The sequence below is a fragment of the Xyrauchen texanus genome, chromosome 21, assembly GCF_025860055.1.
Source record: "Xyrauchen texanus isolate HMW12.3.18 chromosome 21, RBS_HiC_50CHRs, whole genome shotgun sequence".
NCBI lineage: Eukaryota > Metazoa > Chordata > Actinopteri > Cypriniformes > Catostomidae > Xyrauchen > Xyrauchen texanus.
Window position 1 is genome coordinate 11,664,289 of NC_068296.1, and position 10,780 is coordinate 11,675,068.

Genomic DNA, 10,780 nt, shown 5'->3' on the forward strand with positions numbered 1-10,780 from the left:
CTTTGTAAAAAGTGGTAAACTGCAATTGTTCACTAAAGGAGATGTAACGCTTAAAATCTAATTCTTAGTGTAACCTAATGTATTTAGGTTTATTGAGTGATTAAAGCCTTTTAAGTTAGGTGCTACCACATGAAGCACATTTTATGTTAACATTATATTCAGTGTATATATACTCTTACTGTAAAAATAAAGGTTCTTCAATGTTTTTTTTTTTTTGCAGAAGCTTAGGTTCAGCAAAAAACTTTTTTCCCCTGTAAGGTTCTTGAGTTCACTATATTTTTTTCTTTGGTGATTACTGTAAAATGTTATTGATGTAAAAAATATGCAAATGAATACGAAAAAACAAATAAATAAATATGAACCAAATGATTAGAAAAACAACATAGGGGCAAGGCACAATGCAGAATTCCATATTACATTGATCAAATATAAAACTAAAAAAGTCACCAGCGTCCACATCAGTTATCCTCCAATTTGCACAGCAGTACTTCTCACAAGAATAAAAAAGCAATCCTTACTCATTGACCAAGAGTTTTTCTAAATCTGCGTAAGTAGTTAGCCTGATTACAGACATAAATTACTGTACCCTGAGCGTGTTCTCTTGACCCATAGTTCTCCTTTAATAAGACAACAGGTTTGAATGGCTTCTACTGTTCACTGAATGGACCTTCTGTCATTCCATGCACTTCTTCTCCATTCCCTAATTTCCAGTGTCCACACACTAAGGATTTATATTCCACGCTGTGTCACTGAATGAATGGAAAGTCCTTATTGGACTGCTGTCACATTTATCATCTGGGTTTGAACCAGTGTTGGGATCATGAATAAAAAATGCTCCTGTAGTGTTTCTGTTTATCTCACCAATACATTCTGTCTAAGATCTCTGATGGCCTACAGCCTTCTCATGTAGAGAGCTTTATTTAGAAGCCTATTGAGACCAAAATGTTCCAAAGGGGTTTAAAAAGCTTACCATAATCATTAGGAAAGGATACATGAAGTTTGATTGATTGATTGTACAAACAACATCATTTAAGTTCAATAAAGAAAGAAGGAATGGCACTTTGGTGGAGCAATATTATCATTTTTTTAATATATATTTTTTTATTTTCCCTTTTATGCTGTTATTTGTCTTGTTTAACACAAATGGAGAAATTGTGAATAATATTGACATTGCTTATTTCCATACAATGACACTAACCACATCTGTCAATCTATTTGGGGCACAATTAAAGCACCATAAAATTCTTCAAAAAAATTAAGGCTGAAATTTAAGTCGGTTTTCGTTGAAAATTGTTTTGAATGCCACCATAGCTGTTCATTTGAATATGAATATTACATTTCATCAAATAAACTATATCAGCATACCAGCATACACCTTTGGAAGGACATGAAGTATTACAGAATTATAATTTTTAAGTGAACTATTCCTTTAGTTTTTTCTTAAGAGCAGTGTTGCACAGGGTAAGGGAAGTGTTTTTTGTGCCAAAGAGAGCAAAACAAGATCCCTCTGACTGCCATATGCTCACGTAGACATTTGGGTAGTGTGCTGTGACTTTTGAAGGTGAAGTTAAAACTTGTTTTCAGAGCAGAACGCATAAGACCTGTAGATCAGGCTGTGCATTAACAGCAGAGACTTTCCACTGATAAAGCCTGACACAAAGTTAATTACAAAAGACCTCAGAGAGTGAGAGGGAGAGAGGAAAAGAGGTGTCAGAAGGGACATGTTATAATGGCCAATTACAGAATTGTTACCAATTTGCACTTACCGGGACACTTATTTAATGAGGACTTGGGATATAATTAGAGGTCTCAGGTCAGTATTATGTTAACTAGTGGTCAGCAGAGAAGAAGACCAACAGCAAGAGGCAGACAAGGAAACACAGACTTAAATGGTGCTACTAATGGTAAATTACAAACACATCCATCCAAACAAACTTGCATTTGAATAGCGATTAGTTATGAGTGTAAAGTTTTCAATTATAAAATGAGAGCTGGAAAGGGTTCAAGATGGCGGCTTAGAAGGCTGTCGTGTTTTGCAGGTGCTACGGCTCAGCGTATTCATTTACTTTATTATTTTCAAAAGGAACGAGTGTCAGTTTAAGTACATCTGGAGGTTTAATTGGCTATGAGTATAGACACATATTTTCTGAGACAGCTGAACAGTATGCCTCAAAGGAACACCAAAATGTCAAGCAAACCTGAATCTGAGTCTACTCGGCCGGACAAGGTCAGTGCCGGGACTAGCCCAAATGCTAACAAACTGCCTGATTCTGCTCTTTGTTTAGCGATCAGCATGGTACGGTCCCCTTACGAGTGGATAGAGTATGTAAATGGTTTATGTAATATGCTAGATAAAGTGACTGAGGAAAACAGAGAGCTATACTGGTTGGGTGATCTAAATATCGATTGGCTGTCTGATATTTGTCCTTTGAAGAGCAAGCTTAAAACCATGACAGACACCTGTGGTTTATCTCAATTAATGGATCAACCAACAAGAATTTCTAGTAACAATACAGGATTTTTAACATCAAAATGTATTGATCATATTTACACTAATAATCCTGATATGTGCTCAATACCCATTTCTGTAACAGTTGGCTTTAGTGATCACAACTGTATTGCTGTCTCCAGGAGAACTAAGTTACCTAGAGCCTGTCCTAAAATTATTATGAAAAGATCTTATAGGGTATTTAATGAGGAGAGTTTTCTAAATGAATTGGAGAATATTAAATGGAATTTGATAAGTGACATTGATGATGTTGATGCATCCCTTAATTTATTTATGGATTGTTTTATGAGAGTTGTTAACGATCATGCCCCATTAAAGAAATTTACAGTTAAAGCCAAAAGTGCTGCTTGGGTTGATACTGAGTTAAGGAGCTTAATGGCTCAAAGGGAAGAGGCTAAAAGGTTGCGGTTATTTCTGACTCTCTTAAGGACAGAAAATTTTATTGTATTCTAAGGAATCAGGTGACCAAGGTGAACAGAGTGAAAAAGAAAGAATATTTTAAGAAGAGAATTGACGATAGCGGTACAGATAGTAAGAGAATGTGGAATGTACTCAATGAAATCATGGGAAAAAAATCGACTTGTACTTCTTTTGTTGAATTGAATGGAGTTTATTTGACTAAGCCAATACAGATTGCAAATTATTTTAATGATTATTTTGTTAATAAAGTTTCTAACTTTAGAGAGTCAATGAAATACACTGTTGATTCCAACTCAGATGAGCTAATTGAAAGTTGTATTATGAAAGATATCAGGTTAATGTTGTGCAGGTGGAAATGTTGTTGAGATCTTTGACTGTTGGTGGGTCTGCTGGTACAGACAACTTGGATAGTCGGCTGTTGAAGTTATCAGCTGGACATATTTCTAAACCAATCTGTCACATTTTTAACAGATGTTTGATTAGTGGTGTGTGTCCAAAACTTTGGAAGGAGGGTAAGATAATTCCTTTACCCAAAGACACAAAATCAACTTTCTGTGGTCCAAATAGTAGGCCTATTAGCATCTTGCCTATTCTAAGTAAATTATTGGAAAAGATTGTATTTGAGCAAGTGCAAGATTACTTTTCTAACAATGATTTGACTACTATGTTTCAGCATGCTTATAGGTATGGTCGTTCCACCTGCACTGCAATGACACAAATGTCGGATAGCTGGCTAACATCAATTGATAACTCAATGCTAGTGGGAACACTACTACTAGACTTCAGTGCTGCCTTCGATGTGATTGACCATGAAATTTTGATTTCTAAACTTATTAGTTATGGTTTTACTTTCTCAGCAATCAAGTGGTTTAAGAGCTATTTGTCGAGAGGTCGCAAAGAGTTTATTTTAATGGTGCATTATCTAGTAGCAAGTCCCTGGATTGTGGTGTTCCTCAAGGAAGTTGCCTAGGACCTTTGTTATTTTAAATTTTTACAAATGATATGCCGTATATACTCAGTAAGGCTACATTGACTATGTTTGCTGATGATTCTACTCTTTATTATGCAGCCCCTACATGTTCAGAGCTTAATCAGGTTCTGTCTTGCGAGATTAGCAAATTGTATAATTGGATCAAAACAAATAAACTTGTTCTAAATATTTCAAAAACTGTGAGTATAATATTCGGTTCTAAGTATAGATTATCTGATAATCCTAAAATTAATATACAAGTAAATGGTCAAAATGTACAGCAAGTAAAAAAGGTGAAGCTTCTGGGACTTTGGCTCGATTCCACATTGTCATGGTCTGATCACATCAACAAAGTTGTGCGTAAATGTGCACAGTTTTTAAAATTACAGTTGTTTAGTCATGTTGTCTGTACATTGGTTTTGTGTCATTTGGATTACTGTTCTGTTGTATGGTCTGCTGCATCAAGCAGTCATTTAAAAAAATTACAAGTGGCGCAAAATAAGGCTGCAAGACTGGTTCTTGGTTGTTCTTCGAGAACTAGTGTTGCAGAGATGCATGAACGTCTTGCTTGGCTGGTGGTCAAGAATAGACTATCTGTTAATATGTTAGTATATTTTCATAGAATTATTAACACTCGGGTTCCTAAATTTCTTTATGATAATATAATTTATTGTTCAGATATGCATTCACATTACACAAGAGGGGTGAATTGTCGACAGATTTCTTTACCCCTACCTAAATCTGGCTCTATGAAGAGGACTGTGTTTTATAGGTCAATTGCATTTTGGAATAATCTTCCTGTTGTGGTTCGTGAAATCAAGGGTAAAACTGGTTTTAAAAAAAGACTAAGACTGTATTGGTTTTCAACATAATAATATCGTCTGGATTGGTTGAGTGAGGTTGCATTATGTGCTATGTTATTCTTATTATTTATTTTTTGTTTTTGTGTATTTATATATGATATATTTGTGAGTAATTGTGATTGTAATTATTGGCTTTTGGGTGTATTGTTTGGACCCCAGGAAGACTAGCTGTCGTCTCGGCGTCAGCTAATGGGGATCCTTTCAATAAACAAATAAACAAATGTACTGTAGTTTAAAGTGTTTTTGGATCGTTTTGTGTACAAAATATTGAAAAAATATATTTTAAGGACACTCAGTAGACAAAAAAACTCATGTGGAAAATCAAATGGGATATTGAAGCATTTTACAGATTTACACCATGCATGCCATTGTAGAATTGGTAAGTCTTTCCCTCACAGCCTCGTTGTTTGCGCTTCTGTGAATAAGGTCTTTAGAACAATCCTCTTATTTTCAAAAATGTCAGCACATGTGCAGTAAGTGGTGGGAGAAAGCCCATTGACTGTTGTGTTAGATTTGACAGATTAGAGGATTAAATAAAAGAATGACACAAAACCATCATAAATATAAACATATTCTTAGTGATACAATTACTATAATGATATGAGTTAATAACAAACATGTAATCATGTTCACTATAAATTTATGCTGCAAATTTGTGAGTTGAAATGATCTCAGTTCAGTCAGATCTGTTGATGATCTTTAAGAGCCCTCAGAATCATTTTTCAACATCGTAATCTGATAAAAGTTTACTTTTTACGCATGGTTTTTGCCACCACTTCCGTGTTTGACATAAACGGTGATGTTGCCAAAGCAATGGTTTAATGCGTCATGTCTTGCTAGAAAGCAAGTGACTAAAGATAAGGGTTGCAAAATAGGCCACATGCATTCTGTCATTTAGAGTTTTAATGTTGTATTAACTTATTAACACTTAAATGCACAATAAAATATATATATATATATATATATATATATATATATATATATATATATATATATATATATATATATATATATATAAAACAAACATGTCCAGATACATTCAAGTAGCCTCAGTGGTTTTGTATTTACCAGCTAATTAATTAGTGTTTTTTTTGTGTGTTGCAAAAGTAGTATTACATTTTTCTTTTATTTGGCCTTAAAAAGTCTTAATTTTTAAGGCCAAATTAATTTCATTCCTTCGAACATGCAGATACCCTGGTGTATCTATTTTTATTTATTTACTTATTTTTTCACTCTCTGTTTGGTGTTTTGATTATACTTTGATATTTCTGATCATTGTGTTTTATTTGTACCTTGCCAAATATGTAAAGAAAACAAAAAAAAAATATATAAAAATAAAAAAATGATATATATATATAAATGAGAGCTGGTGACTGATTAATATTTGAAATCAAATTATTTACATGATGTGACAATATTTACTGTGAAAGGCCCCAAAAAAATTCTAATTTGGTATATGATAGTTATAAATACAACATTTTATATAATGAATATTAAAATTCATATAATTCAAATACATTACATCACCTACATATATTGTGGAAACAAACAATACTAAAAAGCTTTAAAAGTCAATATATTGTTGGTTTTATTTCCAAATTATTACCCTAACATAACCCTATATTTGGCCTACTTCCCTCTGTGCTCCTTTTTAAATTGTTGGTCTACGTATGTACTCATACATCAGACGGATGCTTTTGGAGCTTCTCACTAGTTTTCAGCCTCTCTAATCATAAGCGTTGTGTTTTGACTAGTGACAAAGAACCATTTAAACAGGAAGGATCTGTCCAACCGACACCATCCACTAATCGTTTTGTTTCTGCGTGACATTAAGGAGTGATCTGAAATAGTCCACAATAATAGACTGGCATTAATAAACTCATCCAAATAACTGGAAAACATTGTTAGTTGTACAGAAAAAACTGAAGAACAACACTTGCACACATTTGATAAGCCGTCAAGGACATTGTTAAAGGTGCTTTCATGCATTGCGTAATTAGGGTAATGGACAAAAATCTACTGTATGTTTGCCGATATGTTTTGCCTTAACCATTTATGAACTTATCCTGACAAAGGAAAGCCATTTCAGGTGTTTACATTTCCAAACACATTGTCTGCTTAAGTGATATAAGATTGTGCAGGTTAACATGCTAATTGACGTCAATCTTGGTGCAACGAATGGGATTTGAGAGGTAAAAATGAGGGTAAGATTACCAGTGAATAACAGCTTAAATGGCTTATGATACTTTTATGTTTTTTTCATTATTTTTAGAGCATGACAGCAAAATTCACCACTTTCATAGGGAAAAGCAATCAAGAAGAACAATAATATGGGGTCAGAATGACATGAGGGTGAGTATATGATGACAAAATTGTCTTTTTTGGGTGAACTATTCCTTTAAGAATTTTGGAGGAACTAATATTCTAATCTCTCACACATGAAAGTTTACAAAATTATTCTCTCTCTCTCTCTCTGTCTATCTCTTACATCAGCTGTAATACGAGCTCTGTGATACACCACTGTGGCTTAGTGACAACTCATTAAGAAAACTAGAGTTTTACATTTTCTGGAGAAAATATACGTAGTGCTTGCCTGTGCAAAACTCACCGGTACAATCTTGGAGTTGACCTGACAACTTTCCCGGTATTTACTTTTCAACTTTTTCAATGTTTTTTCTAAAGGTTCTGGGTAGTTGCTAAAGTTTTTTGATTGGTTGCTTGAGCATTTACTAAATGGTTGCCATATGACATGTATATGATATTCTGATCCTTAGATATGGCTGTGAGACATATGTCTATGTAAGTATGAGATTTTTTTCGTTTGTTGAAAATCATTTGCTTAGACAAGTAATAGACTATCATTCATGTTTGTAACACAAATAGTGCAAGTAGAATTACGTGTCGAGGTTAAATACTTAAAATGTATGATTAGGGGTTTATTGGAATCCTAATTGTTAGTTAGAGCACTGGTAACTGCAATTAATTAATAAATGTTTCATTTCTTCACCCTGTACTGATTGATTCCTGTTTTAGCACATTTGAAATGACTATGCCAAGCTCATATTATAAGGCACTAGATGGAAATTGACCCAAAGATCAGATGTTAAATAAACAAATTAAGGAATTATTAATACTTAGCCCTACATTTAATTGTCTATACATTCAAGCAAAATGTCTTCTGAATTATGATGTAAATGACTGTTTGTTTATTCTCCCTCTGTCTCTTTACTGAATGTGCTTTTCATAGCTCAGTCACAAAGGAGTCGGGCTGCTGTCCCATTTAGCTTCAGGGAACTTCTTGGTTCAGTAAGAAAGGAAAAGGCCTTGATGGCTGTTTAACACGGTATGTGATTTGTTTGATTGACCATGTGTTATGTAGAAGTTACAGTGGTTCATGTAGAAGTTACAGTGTAAACCACTGTAACTTCTACATTACACATGGTCAATCAAACAAATCACATACCGTGTTAAACAGCCATCAAGGCCTTTTCCTTTCTTCAAGGAAAGTTTACTGTTAAAATGAAAATTCTGTCATCATGTACTCTCCCTAAGTTGTTCCAAACCCATTTGACTTTCATTCTTCTGTGAAACACAAATGGAGATTAGGCAGAATGTTGAAAGCCTTGGTGGAAAGTCAATGGTGCATCCATTGACTTGACATGACACAAACGTTCTTGATTGTTTATTTTTGTAGCTGGCAGTAGTAGTGCCAGCACGTGCAGCACAAAATGGAACAGGACAACTGTTTACTTTCGGCGCAACTGACGCTTCCAGTGTAGACAGCATCATTGATTATAATTGATTCTATTGCTTTTGACTCGACACGCCGCTCGCGTTCGTTGTTGACAGGGTGTCAGTGTTAGAGAGAGAGACAAACAGAGGAAAACTGATTATTACACAAAAGTAAACAACAATGTCCTTGGTCAAAAATGGAAATAAATTCATATTACAGTTTTCGATGATGAGGGCAAGTCATGCAACCTTTCTATGTTGGCATCTGAGTGAGTCACTGAAACAATGATTCAGCTGATTTGTTAAACAATTTAAGAGTCATTTAAGACCAAAACAATGAAAGTAAATAGCATAGTGTGTTTTAGGCATATACTGAAGTGAAGTGAAAAGGACTGGAATAAACAATGAAAGTATGATGAACAGTATTCAAAATATGTATATAAATGTATTGTTAAGTGTTACCATGATAATAGTACATACAGTTATGTTGTTTGTTAAGCTAAAGCTTTTCTATTCTGATGTGCTTTTACCACAGGTTAGTATAAAATATTAATTGTAGATTAATGTATTACAGTATGTGAAGTTAAATGCTTTTGACTCTTGTGTATATTCAAAATCTAGAGTTCTTATGTATTTACACATAAACATCCTTTAAAAAGAAGCAAATAAAAAGTCTATGTCAATAATTCACAGCTAATGACAAGTAAGGCCAAGGACTGATCTCTAGACTTTGTCCGGAGTGCTTGGGCTAATATAGTGGCAAGACGCTCAATTTGGGACAGATACACACAAGTTCATTTGCATCCCATTGATCCACTGTTGTTACAGAACAATCCTGTTTGTACAGTGATGTTTCCTTGGGAGTTCAGGGAAAGGACAAACTGCTGAAATATTTACAAGTATCTTCATATTTTAAAGATTTTGGTCTTTGGCTGACAGACTTACACAGCTCTAAAAAATAAGGGACTATGACGATACAGGAGCATCCTATTCTAATCCTCATACTTCCACAGCTTGAATTCAGTAACACCCAAAAACTGTTGCTGACAGTAAAAACAAGGTGTTTTGTGGTCATATCAGCCTTTATGGATCTCAGCAATTCAAGTAAGACTGAATTCAATCCACAATAATTTAGCATATTAAATTAATTCAGATAGATATTCATTATTTAGATGTATTATATAATATTGAAAATTGTTGTTGACTGATTAAAAAGATAGATCTAGGTAAATGTGATAAAAATGACCATCCAACATTAAAGGAATTGCTCACCACAAATGAAAACATATATGCAATATTAAAAGTGTTTTGATTTGATACGGTAGCATTATTTGAGAATCAGAGTGAAAGGTAAATATAATCTGCCCATTTAATTGTGATTTGTGTGAAAGTGAATCAAAGTCATTGTTGTAGCACTTCTAGTGTTAATTTTACCAGAAAACTGCTGTGATATGTACAAAGAGCCATGTAAATTAATGGCATGATGGTGAGTAATGACAGAATGTTTGGGTAAAGAAGAATGCCTTTAAAATAATCCTTTTAGCACAAGATGAAAGATTAACACTATATAATATAATGGTAACAATTTACAATAAGGTTCAATAAATGTGTTAATATTAGTTCACAACATTCGTTAAAATGAACGAACAATTAGCAATACTTTACTTCATTTATTAATCTTGGTTAATGTTGATTTAAATATATATTAATATTAATATATGTATATGTTAACATTAGTTAATGCACAATTAACATGAACTAACAATGAACAATTGTATTTTTATTATCTAGCATTAACAAATATTAATAAATGCTGTAGAAAATAAGTTCTTCATTGTTAGTTCATGATACATAATGCATTAACTAATGTTAATTAATGTAACCTTATTGTAAAGTGTGACCAATATAATACAATATAATATAATATCAACTCCTGAGATCCTGTGTCCATTAGTGTCGACATTAGGTTTTGGCTTCGCTATAGGCTATGCATAATTTAATTTTATATAAATTGTCTGATCTCAGTTCAGGAGATTTCTTGCTGTCATTAAAGTGTTAAACTTCCGAAGTACCAAGTCATGTGACAAACAACATGGTGAGTTTGTCTTTGTGAGAAACTACATTTGGTAAGAAATCTCATTAAGGTTTTACATAAACCTGTTTGAGTCAAAAGAGTAGAGACTCTAGTTTCATCCAATATGCCATTAAAACTTTTTTTTAATTTATTTACGGTTATTAGGTTAAGTCATTGTTTAATTAGGGAGCAAGGGAACATCCTATATCTTT